This window comes from Oncorhynchus mykiss, chromosome 11 (assembly GCF_057628025.1).
Source record: "Oncorhynchus mykiss isolate SJ-2025 chromosome 11, ASM5762802v1, whole genome shotgun sequence".
Taxonomy (NCBI): Eukaryota; Metazoa; Chordata; class Actinopteri; order Salmoniformes; family Salmonidae; genus Oncorhynchus; species Oncorhynchus mykiss.
This window is the reverse complement of record NC_143032.1, coordinates 72,706,245-72,724,408: the sequence shown is the minus strand read 5'-3', so window position 1 is coordinate 72,724,408 and position 18,164 is coordinate 72,706,245. Positions and strand designations below refer to the sequence as shown.

The 18,164-nt window shown below is 43.8% G+C and overlaps 1 long non-coding RNA gene across 1 annotated transcript; it reads left to right on the top strand.

The window, feature by feature from the left end:
* Positions 1-250: 250 nt before the first annotated feature.
* LOC149979851 (uncharacterized) lies at positions 251-6,082 on the top strand. Its single transcript, XR_016484684.1, has 2 exons — positions 251-383; positions 4,999-6,082. It is a non-coding gene; the product is annotated as an uncharacterized LOC149979851 (long non-coding RNA).
* Positions 6,083-18,164: the final 12,082 nt, after the last annotated feature.

The window sequence follows — 18,164 nt, the reverse complement described above, 5'->3', positions numbered from 1 at the left end:
GACAAGACTCCACCTACTTTATTCTATGTATAAAAATGAATGTAACCGTAGTATAAGGCCTCTTTTTCACCTGGCTCCTTGCCGAGTTATGTGAACTAGGTCCATGCACGTAAAACTGCGGGACAAGATATCTCTGACTCATTAAAACTGTCTTTTGTTACAACTGAAATCCACTCTGTCCAGCGTCCGTGATTTGGTCTCAACTCTCCAGTATTTAAACACTAACAGAACTTGGTAGCAGAGGATGGTTATTCTTGAATTCGATCTATTATAAGTTAGTGTGAGAGGACGAGACTGATCACGGCTAAAAAATCAGACGGAAGAGTGACTTCCCCAGCCATTCATCTTGCCTCAGGAAATCTGATCGGAGCGCTCTATATAAGGTGAGCAGAGCCTGTTTTATCGAAATCTGCATATTGTATTATAGCCTAAACCAAATTTTGATCAGAAAGTACTGGGCGTGAGTATGAATCGGTGCCAAATTTTTACATAAGAACCTAAGACATTGATCGGGGAGATCATGTTTTGCTCGTTTTTTTTTTTTTTTTATCAATTGGCCTATTAATAGAAGTGTAGTATGCATGTAAAATATCCTATTAAATAAGTGCTTACTGTTTAATTGGTTGTGTTTTAGAAGTGTAGTATGCATGTAAAAGATCCTATTAAATAAGTGCTTACTGTTTAATTGGTTGTGTTTTAGAAGTGTAGTATGCATGTAAAAGATCCTATTAAATAAGTTCTAAACTGTTTAATTGGTTGTGTTTAGAGGTGTAGTTAATTAATAGATCGACTGAATCTGCATGTAAAAGATCCTATTGAAAAAGTTGTAAACTGTTTAATTGGTTATGTTAGAGGTGTAGTCGAATAGATATAGGATATGTAAGTTTGGCCTTCCACAAGACAGAGATCGGGAATGATGTGGCTATTGCACATCAAACAATAAACATAATATGAACCAGAGTTGACATTCCATGATTTGGAGATGGGGGAAATTAAATTGAAAGAAATGTTTGTCGCGGAGTAGGTTGGGATACGTAACTGGGCTATTAGGCACACGTGCTGATAGACAAAGCCACCTTAGTATCGAATGGCCGTGCAACTTTGATTGACAGCAGCCGGGCTGGAATACTGATTTTCGCTATTTTCATTCCTGTTGATATTGCCTAAAGTTTAAAATTATTCTGACAATTGCTATAGAATCGCTGGAATTTACTGATATAAGTTCATAAAGGAACTTACTGAATTGTTTCTAGAAAGTATTTAAATAAGCCGCCGAGCTTAGTACGGACTTTGTTTGACAGACGCTAAAAGCTAGACACTGATTTTTGGGTTTTTCTATTCTATGCATATTTCCTAAAGATATAGAATTATTCTGACAATTGCTATAGAATCGCTCAAATTTACTGATATAAGTTCATAAAGGAATTTACTGAATTGTTTACAGAAAGTATTTAAATAATTCACTGAACAACTCTTAGTTGTCTAGAAATTCTATCTATATTTCCTAAAGAGCTAGAATTACTCTGAAAATTGTTATAAAACCGCATATATTCACTGATATATTGTTCCAAAAGGAAATCGCCGAATCATTTCTAGAAAATACCTAAACGAATCGCTGAACAAATTCAAATAAAATACCGGAGAAACAGACACGTGGCGGGCGTCACATACTGATAACCCCCTTTGTATGCGAGGGTGGGGGTGGAAGAGATAAGCCATAGCCAGTACAGCAGTACATCCCTGGTCTCGACCAGGGACGGGCTAAGCATACAACGATAGAAATAAACACCACATAGTAAGGATTGAATATACCTAAAATAACGCATTATACACATTATCAGACGAATTAGATAAAATGTCTGCAGCCACCACGCCCAAACTAAAATTCAATGAATATTTAGATCAGAGTATGATTGATAGAGCGGGAGGTAAAGAACAGTATGGGAAAGTGGAGAAAGTGTGGAAAGGATTACGGATAAGATGGACATAAGCAGGTTATTTTAGCGGAGGACCACCTACAGGGGGGAAACTCCAAGATATGCAGACAGAATTAGAGGACGCAGTAGAGCATGCAAAAGCGAGTGAGGCGGAGAGAAACAAGATACACAGGTTAAAAAAAGTAGGTACAAGAGAGAGAGAGAGAGCGGAGGGGGAGCTCAAGATAGGTACATGGGCCATACAGGAGAGTAGGAGGGTGCTACCCAAAAACACACCAGACATGATGTGCGTGGCTATTGTGGCGTCGGGGGATGTTAAAGCTCCGCCTGACAACTTGCCCACGGCTCCCCCTGTGGCCGTTTCTCCCTCACTATATCCACAATTGACAATGGAGGCAGTTCAGCCCCCGCCATACTCAAAGGGACAAAATCACCGGAGCCCGTCACACAACCCATTCCTGCCCAGGGCACCTCCCACAATATAGGCTCCAGTTCTGAGAATAGACCAAGGGGAGTTAAAAGGGGAAATTACACTGGGGATAACGGCTGGCCATATGGTATGTGAACAGTTCGAAACTGGGATTCCAGGAGCAGGAGACCTCCCCCAGGAACGGAGGCCGCAATGCTCCTCTGTGAACTCTCTCACCTCTGAAACCAGAGGACACCTACAAACAAGATTAGATTCAAACCACTTCTATCAGACGGATAGGGAGGACTGTCATCAGAACATGGATATCGAAAACGAAGAAGAAATTGACATGGTGCTCACCCCAGCTCCGATGGGAGCTCCAAACGTGACTAAGATGCAGGAGCTGCTGAAATCATCAATAGCTCGAGCTAAGGAACTCAGGGAGCTAATAGCTAACCAAGATAACAACAGAGAGGGAGCCTACCGTGTGGAAGGCATAATGAGAGGAACAGTAACCAAAGTTACCGAATCAATGGGGTCCGAAACACTCCGTCGGTCCTCCAGAATTGCTGATAGAAGAGAGCGAGAGCAGGAGATGGCAGGACAGTACCCCCTGCGACCGACACCAGGTGATGCACACACTGTGGAGTACCAGCCCTGGAAAATGACTGATTTAACAACACTGATGGGACAGATGCCTAGCCTACATGGAGGAGCTTCAGCGTGGCTACTACAACTGCAGACACTTACGTCAGGCCTGCAACTCTGCCTAGGAGACATGAAAGCACTTCTAGCAAGAGCCACCGACCACGGAACCATGGAGGCCCTCATGACAGCAGCTGACCTTGGATGGCGGGACCCAACACTGCCCATAGACCACTTCCGTACCAGATTATGGGAAGTTCTACGGAGAGCATACCCTACAGAAAGAAACCATGCCACCTTATCCTCCTTCACAATCAACCCAGGTGAGCAACCTGCAGCATACCTGGACAGGGCTAAGACCACATGGAGATCGGTCCACGAAGAACCGTTCGATCACACTGATACCACACTCAGCATGTGGAAGGAAATGGTGGTCAACGGGTGTCCTGGAGATGTTAAAACCAAACTCAGAGGAACGGTAGGGTTGATTGCACTTCCTCTGACCCAATTCAATGCGCATGTGCACCACCATGTGACCCAGCACAACAAGGAAAGAGGGGGTGCTGAGAGCCAGGTGCAGTCCCTCCAGGTACAACTCCTGAAACTCCAATTGAAGGAAGCACAACAAGGAGAAAAACCTAAGAAACAGATGGTGGCGGAAGAAACGAAGGAGCCGGGAACCAAAACAGACATCTCTCAAATAGTGGCCCAGACTATCTCCCAGATGATTCAACAGCAGGCCGGTCCTCAACCAGCCAACCCGGGGCCTACTCCAGTGGGGCAACCTGGAGTTACTCAGCCTTGGTATCCCCCGCAACCACAACTTGCATACCAGCCGCAATGGATACCAGGCCATCCAAGAGGAGGGGTTTGTTTCAACTGTAGAACTCCAGGGCACTACTCACAAGAGTGTCCATACCCACTCACACCACAACAACGCCAGTGGAACTCTACGAGAGGTCCATATGGGAAGGAAAGGGGTGGAAATAGACCTCAACAGTACGAACATCAGCAACCAGGACCCACACCCATGCATCAGCAACCCGCATACAACCAACCGCAGTTCCAGGGAATGACTGGGAACACCATCCCCTGGCCATAAAAATGCCCACCACCCACGGCAGAAGAAGGAAACAGCAACTCCCAGACGGTTCACATGTCACCCTTGAATCAGCCATCATCCCTTAACCAGCATCGGCCCAATTAGCTGAAATCATCGGATTGACGCAGGTCCTCATCAGAGGAAAAGGAAAGACTGAATATCTATACAGACTCAGCCCATGCCCATGAAGCAGTCCACACGGATGGACCCAGAACTTTTATGAGAAACACATGGCCCCACACACGAAGGCAAACTAAAGACCCTCCAAAAAGGCCTCGCACATCTGGTGGCACCCTCACATAAAAAATATGACTGACTTATTTTATGACGATGATTTATTTTGTGATGAATGCAATGTTTGTGACAGACACAACCCAAAGAAACCATATCGAACACCAATGGGCTCATACTTAATACCTAATGCATGTTTTCAGGATATTAGTATAGACTACACCGACATGGGCCCCGACAATTTATCTAAAGGCAAACGCTATCTCCTAGTTATAGTAGATAGGTTCTCCAAATGGGTAGAGGCAATACTAACAAAAGGGGAGGATGCTAGGTCAGTCTTTGAGTGGCTACAAACCAAACTAATACCCAGGTATGGCATCCCAAGACAAATCAAATTTGACAAATGGCTCACATTTAACAAACACCTGAGACAGGTGGAAGAAAGATTTGGCATAACCCACAGATTTGGATCTAAGTACAGGCCCCAATCCCAAAATCTGGTGGAACGTCAAACCAAAAGCAAAAGCTAAGATAGCTAAAGTATGTGCCTCATGGGATAACGACTGGTAGAGTCATGCATGGTCCACCAAGGGAGGGAGGTCATATGCCCGCCCTTGATGTACAACAAATTGTAATGTCTAATTATGTGAAAAAACTGACGGTTCTCTCTGCAGCACTCTCTACCCAGGTTCACAAGGTCCAGGAGGGGGAGCTGCCGGGGGACACGCCACTACTGAAGGTAAAGGTTGGTGACTGGGTGAGGGTTACAGTCCACAAGAGAAAGTGGCTGGAACCCAGGTGGACTGGACCGTACGAAGTGAAGGAGGTTACTTCACACTCAGTCCAGGTCAAAGGTAAATCAGGCACACCTTGGCACCGCCTTACACATTGCACCTAAGCCCCAATTCCTTCTAGAACACTGACTGAAGTCAGAGCTGATTTGAGCGGCCTAAATTCGATTCCAAATGAAGACACTCCTTCCTCAGGTGATGCGGCATCAAACTCCGCCTCCCCTGAGAAGGGAACCTCGCCCAGTTAGAGGGAAATTTCTCCCTCTCTGGGTGAGGCTGGGGATATCTGGTCCCTTATTTGTGATATTCCTACTGATATTTGGAGTAACCCTAGGACTTTCACATGGTTAATTGAACAACTATTTCACCCTGCCACATCACGTACACCAACCCCTACACATGCCCCTAACTCTTTTCCTGATATCACTCCCTCCAATCACTCCCGTCCCAAACGTAGCACTACACCTACAGACCCACCATACACACCAGACAAGGTTAGAAGCACCACGAATGCAACCACCACCATTGCACTATAGTTTTCACGTCTAATAGATGTGAAGAGGGGGATTTGTTATATAAATATTCATACACATAGCTCATATAAACAAAGACATTCCGTCGTAAGAACACATACACCCAGCCATAAGACTGACCCCCTCTTCCTTATATAAACACACATCTCATCTCCCTCTAACTGGCCGGTCCCAAGAGCAAAGGACTTTTGCTGTGCACCAATGGGGCCCGCTCTGGCTAGAGCAAGGCTCGCCTCCAACCCCCCGACCAGTCAAGAAGACCGAAACGACAAGACTCCACCTACTTTATTCTATGTATAAAAATGAATGTAACCGTAGTATAAGGCCTCTTTTTCACCTGGCTCCTTGCCGAGTTATGTGAACTAGGTCCGTGCACGTAAAACTGCGGGACAAGATATCTCTGACTCATTAAAACTGTCTTTTGTTACAACTGAAATCCACTCTGTCCAGCGTCCGTGATTTGGTCGCAACTCTCCAGTATTTAAACACTAACACTAGTTAGCTAAACAACTGACCATAATCACAACTCATGACGTTACTACCCTACATGAATTTGCAGGTTCTATGGCTATTACTAGTCAAGCAAATGTGTCTGAGATACGAAGAATAAGATCATACACATAACGTTAGCTAGCGACCCAGCCAACTAACGTTAGCTAGCTAACAGTACACTTGAAATGAAACCATTTTCTGTCATGATTTGAAATGTATAATATCTGAAACTCTTACCAGTATACATCATGGTTGGACGCGTCTCCTGTCTGATGCCATGCATGGTTGCCTTAGTTTGACGATGTATTGCAGACTGGTGTTTTCTCCATCTCCTTAGCTATCATACTCGAATTCCACTGATTTCAAAACTCGGTCCTCCAGAAAGTGGAGAGCATACCCATAATGTTAGCTAGCGAGCCAGCCAGCTAAAGTTAGCTAGCTAAAGGTACACTTTAACTTGACATTAGATGTATGCAGTTTTACAAAGTGACAATATTTTTTTTAAAGCAGCGTTCAACACAATTACCAAAAACATACTGACCAGCTCCAATAGACAGACGCGTGCTATGTGGTAGACCAATCCAAACTCATCTCTCAGCATGTCCAGCCCACTCATTATCTCAGCCAATCATGGCTAGTGGGAAGGTCACTCGCTTTTTCTGTGGCTAAACCAACTAGGCTCATAATTTAACTATTTTATTTGTATTTACAGATGGCATACAAGTTTGATATTAAGGCACATGAAAGTTCATATGTTCAAGAAGGCATTTCTGCCAGAAAAAGCATTTTGATAAGGAAATATTTTTAAGTTCAAACAGCTCTTCTGTGAAGTCGTGACTGGTGACATACAGCAAGTTTCACATTTTTTTTAAATAACTATAAACAATACACTTGAAGTGAGTGCGTTGAGAATTATTTTTAAAGGATGGGTCCCAACCTCTCAAACACTGAGATACAGGTGGGCAGGGGCACAATCCAACTTGGGATGGCGGGAGGTTTTAGCATGTGGAATAGTGGAGAACAATTGGAGGTTTACTCAGTAACAGTACAAATACCATGGTAAAGCTATACGGTACTTTTTAATGGTATGTTTACAAACATACAGTGCCTTAGGAAAGCATTGAGCCTTATTCTAAAATGTATTAAATAAATACAAATCCCCAGCAATCTACACACAATGACAAAGCGAAAACAGGTTTTTAGAAATGTTTGCTAATTCATAAAAGATTCAAAACAGAAATACCTTATTTACATAAGTATTCAGACCCTTCGCTAGGAAACTAAACATTGAGCTCAGGTGCATCCTGTTTCAATTGATCATCCTTGAGATGTTTCTACAACTTTGGAAAGGCACACACCTGTCTATATATGGTCCCACAGTTGACAGTGCAAGTCAGAGTGAAAACCAAGCCATGAGGTCAAATAATTGTCCGTAGATGTCTGAGACAGGATTGTGTTGAGGCACAGATCTGGGAAAGTGTTCCAAAACATTTCTGGAGCATTGAAGGTCCCCAAGAACAGTGTGGCCTCCATCATTCTTAAATGGATATAGTTTTGAACCACCAAGACTCGTCCTAGAGCTGGCTACCCGTCCAAACTGAGCAATCAGGAGAGAAGGGCCTTCCTCAGGGAGGTGACCAAGAACCCAATGGTCACTCTGACAGAGCTCTAGAGTTCCTCTGTGTAGATGGGAGAACCTTCTAGAAGGACAACCATCTCTGCAGCACTCCATCAATCAGGCCTTTATGGTAGAGTGACAAGATGGAAACCACTCAGTAAAAGGCACTTGAAAGCCCACTTGGAGTTTGCCAAAAGGCCCCTAAAGACTCTCAGACCATGATAAACATAATTATCTGGTCTGATGAAACCAAGATTTAACTATTTGGCCTGAATGCCAAGTGTCACGTCTGGAGGAAACCTGGCACCAACCTGGCATGGTAGTGGCAGCATCATGCTGTGGGGATGTTTTTCAGCGGCAGGGACTGGGAGATAAGTCAGGATCGAGGGAAAGATGAACGGAGTAAAGTATAGAGAGATGCTTGATGAAAACCTGCTCCTGAGCACTCAAGATCTCAGACTGGAGCGAAGGTTCACCTTCCAACAGGACAACGACCCTAAGCACACAGCCAAGACAACATAGTAATGGCTTCGTGACAAGTCTCTGAATGTCCTTGAGTGGCCCAGCCAGAGCCCGGACTTGAACCCAATTGAACATCTCTGGAGAGACCTGAAAATAACTGTGCAGCAACACTCCCCATCCAACCTGACAGAGCTTGAGAGGATTTGCAGAGAAGAACGGGAGAAACTCCCCAAATACAGGTGTGCCAAGCTTGTAGGGTCATACCCAAGAAGATGCTATGCTGTAATCGCTTCCAAAGTTGCTTCAACAAATGGTCTGAATGTGATATTTCAGTATTTTTTATACTTTTGTAAAACTTTCTAAAAACCTGTTTTTTCTTCGTCCTCATACAGTATTGTGTGTAGATTGATGAGGGAAAAAATATTTAATACATTTTTGAAGTAGGCTGTAATGTGACAAAATGTGGAAAAAATCAAGGGGTCTAAATACTTCCCGAAGGCACTATACACATACCAAATAGAGTATACAGTCACCTGCCATTCCTCAATATTTTCCTATCTAGGATGTCTATACCTGGTTGTTTATCAATATTGATTGATGACAATCATTTTTACACCTCCCCCACACCAATTTCGAAATAGTCTTTCATTCAATATTTTGTAGAAAAACTATCATGGTTTACTGTTCAATGTTGTCATTTCACTTCTGAGTTTTTCCACTTTACTCGTGAAATAGTCATTGAAATGATTGGCATTATCAAAAGGCTTTTATATAAATGACCCATCAACTTAAATTAACAATGGAGAGGAATTGGGTTTTCTGCCCATTATACCATTTAAGGTCCTCCAAAGTATTTTCCATTGTGTTTTATGTCATTTATCTTGGTTTGGTAAATATGATGTATTTTTATTTTTGTTAGGTTTAGTCAGAAAGGCATGTCAACCAGTCAGCCACCTCTTAAACATAATTTACTTGAATCACACATTTGTTTAATTCATCATCAATCCAGGAGGCTCTAACAGTTCTCACTGTTACCTAGTTTCGTAACAGGTGCTTGTCAACAAATACGTCCATGCTGCATTTGGATTCACTTCGTTATACACATCAGACCAACATACATTTCTTACATCTTCAACAAAAAAAGAGTCCTGAGAAAACATTTGATCTCTTATGAATTACTTCAGGCCCATCCTTTGGCACTTTGGCTTTGCTTGTTATTGATACAATGTTATGGTCACTACAGCCAATGGGAACTGATATTGCTTTAGAGTACAGCTCTGCAGCATTTGTGAAGATATGATCAATACATGTGGATGTCACAGGTCCAACACCATTGTCTGATACCGTCTGCTCTCTAATAATCACTTTGGCTAACCAACAAGAACACTACACCATGAACACACAGCCACCCACTCTGTCTGAGTGTATGTGTGTTTGTGTGTCTGATCTGTGTTGGTTTGACCCTGGGAGAGAGCGTTAAATTCCCCCCTGGTATGTTGTGAGTACATGGATTAGACACACTCAAGGCTTCCTGTGTGAAGTAATAGTGAAGAGAGGGAGGGAGAGAGAGAATAAAAGAGCGAAAGACCGAAAGAGAGAGGATGAGAATGAGAGAATAAGCAGGTAGTTAGAAAAACAAGGAGCAGGAGGAGAGAGAGAAAGAGAGAGAGAGAGAGAGAGAGAACAGGAGGAGAGAGAGTGCAGGAGGAGAGAAAGAGCAGGAGGAGAGAGAAAGAGAGCAGGAAGAGGGTGAGAGGGAGCAGGAAGAGAGAGAGGGGGAGCAGGAAGAGAGAGATGTATTATCCAATGTCTAAAACGCAGTGTGTTTCAACTATATTGCTCTTTATACCATTTTGTGTGTGGGTTATAAAACCAAAATATGATTTCGGACAATTTTGCAATTTCTGCATAAACCTTGAAAATCATGACCGACTGCTGTTGCAATCTTCTTTGTTGAAACTGTATTTTTCAACACCAATCAATCAATTGGAAAAACAAAGCATTTTCTTGGAAATGGAGTTCGCGCTCCTTGTAATTTATCCATGCCATGGAGAACGTGTGGATGGGCCTGCCTTGTCTGAGAAGGAAAATAGGCCTGTAGCAGAGGTAATCACAGCCACTCATTGTGATAGGGACTGCAGGTTAAAGAGGGGAACTGGAAGAATAGCTGTGTGTGTGCGTGCGCGCGCGCGGGGGGGGGGGTTTAAAGAGGGAACAGGGAAAATAGCTGTTTCCCTGATATAGAGAATTGGAGGAAGTAGGGGGTCCTCATACACAGCGGCCCAATCTTCTTTTTACGGACCGACATAAGTGTGTGTGTGAGTGTTTTAGTGTCTGTGTTGTGTGTGTGTGTATGTGGAGAGAGAGAGCGAGCGAGCGAAAGAGTATGACCATATTAGAGAGGCATATTTTCTTCAGATTACACAGACCCACAAAGAAATTAGAAAACAAATCAAATTTTGATCAACTCCCATATGGAGGTACTGTAGTTGGGGGTCCTTATGCACAATGGCTTAATCTTTCTTTCACGGACTGACGTACACTATATATACAAAAGTATGTGGATACCACTTCCAACTAGTGGATTCTGCTTTTTCAGCCACACCAGTTGTTGGCAGGTGTATAAAATCGAGCACACAGCCATGCAATCTCCATAGACAAACGTTGGCAGTAGAATGGCCTTACTGAAGTGTGTGTGTGTGTGTGTGTGTGTGTGTGTGTGTGTGTGTGTGTGTGTGTGTGTGTGTGTGTGTGTGTGTGTGTGAGAGGGAGGGAGAAACAGGGTGAGAGAGAGAGAGACCCACCTAGTAGGAAAGGAATGACCTCTAGCTGTCAGTGGCCTGAGTCCTAATCTCTGTGTGTGTGTCCACGTGTGTTTCTTGAATATACGTACATATACAATACCTACCAGGACGAGGTCAAAAGGATTATCTTAAACTATGAGCTGTGACCCTTTTAACCTACTCCCCACCACCATCTCTCCTTTCCTCCCTTGCTCCCATCCTCCCATTCCTCCCTTGACCCAGCTCCACATATGACCTAATGGTTGAAGGAAAGACTATGACACAACAGGCACCTGTTACTCAGTAACACATTGGTTATAACAATGTGGGTGACCCTTTATTTAGTGGTCACCCCTCAAATATTTAAGATTTGGAGTAGTTTGCTGCTGAAAAGTGGGCAAAATTATCAGTAGAAAGGTACAGCAGTCTCATTTGTCTGCAGTTATCTTGGCCTAAGGCTGTGCAACCATGTACTAGCTGCAGGGTGCCAATAATTATGTCTACGCCCTTTGTCTTTATTTTCTACATTAAAATTGTACATTTAAGTTTACAGAAATAAAATTGGTTCTGCAATGTTGAAAATCCAATATCAAGTGTGTTGTGTGGTGTGGTGACCAAAATTGTATTTTCAACTTATTTTAAAAAAAATAGGGAATTATTTAAGAAAAAGTACAACAGTGCCAATATATTTGGTCACAAATGTATAACATGATACTTAGACTTATTGTAATAACTTACAGAAGAGTAATTATTATGAGGAACTTAATTGCTGTAGCCTAATCTTCATGGAGCCGATTCAGTCTTAGGAAAGGTGCGCCGTTAATTTACACTATACAAGGGTCACTCGCCTACCCATGCTAGTCTCGCCCACATGTGGGTGCTAACAAACCTGCAAACAAGCAAGGTAGTGCTACGTTTCAACAGCCATTGTCAGCCAATCCAGTATGGTTTGGAAACTATAGCGAGCCTCAATTCGTCACTCGCATCGCGATATGGTTAAGGATTTGAATAAAGTTCAGCTTTCCCCAGCTTTAGTCCCGCACAGTTTAGCTCCCTCGCCCATGCTCGTGTCGCTCAACGGTCCCCCATCTAGTGGTGGAAAATGCACTCAATTGTCATACTTGAGTAAAAGTAAAGATACTTTGAAAGTCATCCAGCAAAATACTACCTGAGTAAAAGTCAAAAAGTATCTGGTTTTAAATGTACTTACAGTTGGGAGAACAAGTATTTAATACACTGCCGATTTTGCAGGTTTTCCTACTTACAAAGCATGTAGAAGTCTCTAATCTTTATCATAGGTACACTTCAACTGTGAGAGACGGAATCTAAAACAAAAATCCAGGAAATAACATTGTATTATTTTTAAGTAATTAATTAGCATTTTATTGCATGACATAAGTATTCGATCACCTACCAACCAGTAAGAATTCTGGCTCTCACAGACATGTTAGTTTTTCTTTAAGAAGCCCTCATGTTCTCCACTCATTACCTGTATTAACTGCACCTGTTTGAACTCGTTACCTGTATAAAAGACACCTGTCCACACACTCAATCAAACAGACTCCAACCTCTCCACAATGGCCAAGACCAGAGAGCTGTGTAAGGACATCAGGGATAAAATTGTAGTCCTGCACAAGGCTGGGATGGGCTACAGGACAATAGGCAAGCAGCTTGGTGAGAAGGCAACAACTGTTTGCGCAATTATTAGAAAATGGAAGAAGTTGAAGATGACGGTCAATCACCCTCGGTCTGGGGCTCCATGCAAGATCTCACCTTGTGGGGCATCAATGATCATGAGGAAGGTGAGGGATCAGACCAGAACTACACGGCAGGACCTGGTCAATGACCTGAAGAGAGCTGGGACCACAGTCTCAAAGAAAACCATTAGTAAAACACTGCGCCGTCATGGATTAAAATCCTGCAGCACACGCAAGGTCCCCCTGCTCAAGCTAGCACATGTCCATGCCGGTCTGAAGTTTGCCAATGACCATCTGGATGATCCAGAGGAATGGGAGAAGGTCATGTGGTCTGATGAGACAAAAATAGTTCCTTTTGGTCTAAACTCCACTCGCCATGGTTGGAGGAAGAAGAAGAATGAGTACAACCCCAAGAACACCATCCCAACCGTGAAGCATGGAGGTGGAAACATCATTCTTTGGGGATGCTTTTCTGCAAAGGGGACAGGACGACTGCACCATATTGAGGGGATGATGGATGCGGCCATGTATCGCGAGATCTTGGCCAACAACCTCCTTCCCTCAGTAAGAGCATTGAAGATGGGTCGTGGTTGGGTCTTCCAGCATGACAACGACCCGAAGCACACAGCCAGGGCAACTAAGGAGTGGCTCCGTAAGAAGCATCTCAAGGTCCTGGAGTGGCCTAGCCAGTCTCCAGACCTGAACTCAATAGAAAATATTTTAAGGGAGATGAAAGTCCGTATTGCCCAGTGACAGCACCGAAACCTGAAGGATCTGGAGAAGGTCTGTATGGAGGAGTGGGCCAAAATCCCTGCTGCAGTGTGTGCAAACCTGGTCAAGAGCTACAGGAATTTGATGTATCAAATACTTATTTAATGCAATAAAATGCAAATTAATTACTTAAAAATCATAAAATGTGATTTTCTGGATTTTTGTTTTAGATTCCGTCTATGATAAAAATGACAGACCTCTCTACATGCTTTGTAAGTAGGAAAACCTGCAAAATCGGCAGTGTATCAAATACTTGTTCTCCCCACTGCATGTACAAGTGGTGGAAAAAGTTCTAAATTGTCATAGTTGAATAAAACTAAAAAGTAAAAGTAAATGCTATACATCAAATTTCTTATGTTATGCAAACCAGACAAAACTATTTTCTTGCATTTTTAAGTAGTTGCGGACAGCAAAGGGCACACTCCAACACAGACATAATTTATAAACACATTATTTGTTTTTAGTGAGTCCGACAGATTTGAAGCAGTAGGGATGACAATGCGTTATATTGACACTGTAGGTGCGTGAGTTGGTTCATATTGCTGTTCTGCCTGAGCATTCAAAATGTAACAAGTACTTTTGCGTCAGGGAAAATGTATTGGAGTAAAAATAACATATTTTCTTCAGAAATGTCGTGGAGTAAAAGTTGTCAAAAATATAAATATTAAAGTACAGATACCCCCCAAAAACGACTAACTTCAAAGTATTTTTACTTAGTTACTTTACACCTCTGTCCCCTCTAAGACAGCCGAAATTCAGACACTGATGTGATTTTCTATAAGCACGGCTAGGGACAACATGGCAGTCTTGCCATTGTTTATCATCAAATCAAATGTATTTATAAAGCCCTTCTTACATCAGCTGTTATCTCAAAGTGCTGTACAGAAACCCAGACTATATCACCAAACAGCAAACAATGCAGGTGTAAAAGCACGGTGGCTAGGAAAAACTCCATAGAAAGGCCAAAACCTAGGAAGAAACCTAGAGAGGAACCAGGCTTTGAGGGGTCGCCAGTCCTCTTCTGGCTGTGCCAGGTGGAGATTATAACAGAACATGGCCAAGGTGTTCAAATGTTTATATATGACCAGCAGGGTCAAATAATAATAATCAGAGTGGTTGTCGAGGGTGCAACAGGTCAGCAGCTCAGGAGTACATGTCAGTTGGCTTTTCATAACCGATCATTCAGAGTATCTCTACCGCTTCTACTGTCTCTAGAGAGTTGAAAACAGCAGCTCCGGGACAAGGTAGCACGTCCAGTGAACAGGTCAGGGTTCCATAGCCGCAGGCAGAACAGTTGAAACTGGAGCAGCAGCACGGCCAAGTGGACTGGGGACAGCAAGGAGTCATCAGGCCAGGTAGTACTGAGGCATGGTCCTAGGGCTCAGGTCCTCCGAGAGAGAGAGAGAAAGAAAGAAAGAAAGAGAGAAAGAGAGAGAATTAGAGAGAGCATACTAAAATTAACACAGCACACCAGATAAGACAGGAGAAATACTCCAGATATAACAGACTGACCCTAGCCCCCCGACACATAAACTACTGCAGCATAAATACTGGAGGCTGAGACAGGAGGGGTCGGGAGACACTGTGGCCCCATCCGACGATACCCCCGGAGAGGGCCAAACAGGCAGGATATAACCCCATCCACTTTTCCAAAGCACAGCCCCCACACCACTAGAGGGATATTTTCAAACCACCAACTTACCATCCTGAGACAAGGCTGAGTTTTGCCCACAAAGATCTCCGACACGGCACAACCCAAGGGGATGGGGGGGCGCAAACCCAGACATGAAGTTCACATCAGTGACTCAACCCACTCAAGTGACACACCCCTCCTTGGGACGGCCTGGAAGAGCACCAGTAAGCCAGTGACTCAAACCTATAATAGGGTTAGAGGCAGAGAATCCAAGTGGAGAGAGGGGAACCGGCCAGGGCGGTTGGTTGCGCCAGTGCCTTTCCGTTCACCTTCACACTTCTAAGCTGTTTGCTTAGAAATTCTAGGGACAGTTAGGAGGCCTGCGTCTTGTGACCGTAGCGTAAGTCTAGGTATGTACGGTAGGACCAAATCGGAAAGATAGGTAGGAGCAAGCCCATGTAATGCTTTGTAAGTTAGCAGTAAAACCTTGAAATCAGCCCTTGCCTTAACAGGAAGCCAGTGTAGAGAGGCTAACACTGGAGTAATATAATCCAATTTTTTGGTTCTAGTCAGGATTCTATCAGCCGTGTTTATGACTAACTGAAGTTTATTTAGTGCTGTATCCGGGTAGCCGGAAAGTAGAGCATTGCAGTAGTCTAACCTAGAAGTGACAAAAGCATGGATATGTTTTTTCTGCATCATTTTTTGACAGAAAGTTTCAGATTTTTCCAATGTTACAAAGATGGAAAAAAGCTGTCCTTGAAACAGTCTTGATATGTTTGTCCAAAGAAAGATCATGGTCCAGAGTAATGCCGAGGTCCTTCACAGTTTTATTTGAGACAACTGTACCATCATCAAGATTAATTGTCAGATTCAACAGAAGATCTCATTGTCTCTTGGGACCTAGAACAAGCATCTTTGTTTTGTCTGAGTTTAAAAGTAGAACATTTGCAGCCATCCAATTCCTTATGTCTGAAACACAGGCTTCCAGCTAGAGCAATTTTGGGGCTTCACCATGTTTCATCAACATGTACAGCTGTGTGTCATCCACAAATCTATTGGTGAGAGAGTGAGCCTCAAATATCACATTAATTTGTACATATCCAGAGTATATGTCACAAGTGACACTGACTTAATACAGTAGAGTGCCATTATTTTTACGTTAAATATCAGCAGGTCTTATTATTTTTTATCACTTGTGCTGTGTGTTTACAATGATTACCTTTTACTTAATTTCTGATATTCTCACATGTGAAATTCAATTGCATGAACTGTTTGTTTACTTGCATGGTGTGCTGTGATCTCCCAGACTGGCATGGACTACATTTCACTTGAGACAGCTGTTGCCAATTCCCTATCACCTTCTCCCCCCCCCCCCCGCCCCCCCTCCCAAAACTAATTTCTAAACACCACAGAACAAAAGTTAAAAGGAACTGTAACTTAGCTTCAAGTGCCATTTGGACTAGGGACCAGTCCGATGGACGTCCACCTCGCTTCTGCTGCTCCTCTCTGCTCTCTCTGACACAATGATCTCTATAGCACTACTTATTTGAGTGTGACTCCAATTGTTGGCCAGTACATGCTTTAATTATATGTTTTGTTTTCCCTGCAACTGCAGACATGGAACACTCCCGATGACTCCACGATAGGCAACACCTAATGCTACAACCCAGCCGGCCTGACACATTGCGGCCACTGACAACCGAGCCAGACTACCAAGAGATCAACATACAACTCTCTCTATAGCACTACCTGAGGAAAGTGCTTATTTCCAGGGTGTGAGTGTGACTCCAATTGTTGGCCAGTACATGCCTAATTGTATGTTTTCTGTCCCCTGCAGGTATAGACACGGGGCACTCCCAATGCAACTGCAAAAGCCTACACCCAACGCTACCACGCAGCCGAGCCGGTGGGATCGAGGGACAGCAGGCAACTGTTGACAACTTAGCCAGCCTTCAAAAAGCAACCCCTGCTCGGGAGGAGGGCGGAACGAACCCTGCTCAGAAAGAGCCAACGAACAAACATTTGCCATCACTCCGTGAGTGAATCAACTGCTGTGTTAGTTTCCCCTGGTACTCATAGTTAGCATATAGCCCAAAGTATAGCTCAAGTTCTAGTCAAGTTTTTTTTTTTTTTTGGGGGGGGGGGTCGAGGTGAGGAGGAGGATTACTTAAGATACTGTTTAAAGAGGTAGGGTTTCAGATGTTTTTGGAAGATGGTGCCAGGACAAAGAAGAGCTTGGGCTGGGCTGAGCAGGAGCTGCCATCCTGTAGTAGTGTGAGTACCAAGAGACCTGAGGTGGCAAAACAGATTTCTTGGCTTGGGGTGTAGGGTTTGAGAATAGCCTGAAGGCAGGGAGGGGCAGTTCCTCTTGCTGTTCCATATGTAAGCACCAAAGTCTAATAGTGGATGTGAGGTTTGACTGGAAGTGTGCGGAGGAGTGGGGTGACATGAGAGAACTTGGGAAGGCTGAAAACCAGACGGGCTGCAGCATTCTGAATAAGTTGCAGGGGTTTGATGGCACAAGCGGGGAGCCCAGCCAAGAGTGGGTTGCAGTAGTCCAGACGGGAGGAGATAAGTACCTGGATTAGGACCTGCACCACTTCCTGTGTGAGGTAGGGTCGTACTCTATGGATTTTGTAGAGCATGAACCTGCAGGTGCGGATCACTGCTTTGATGTTTTACAGAGAACGACAGGGTGTTGTCCAGGATCATGCCAAGGTTCTTTGCACTTTGGAAGGGCGGCACTGTGGAGTTGTCAACCGTGATGGAGAGGTCTTTGAGTGGGCGGCTTTCCCTGGGAGGAAGAACAGTTCTGTCTTCTCAAGGTTGAGCTTGAGGTGGTGGGCAAACATCCAAGTTGAGATAGCTGCCAACCATGCAGAGATGCGTGTCGCCACCTGGGTGTCAGAAGGTGGAAAGAAGAAAAGTAGTTGAGTGTCATCTGCATTGCAGTGATAGGAGAGACCATGTGAGGATATGATGGATATGATGGCCTTGAATCCTGACTGGTTAGGGTCAAGTGTTTTGGAAGGAAAAGAAAGAAGGGATAGAGGTCTG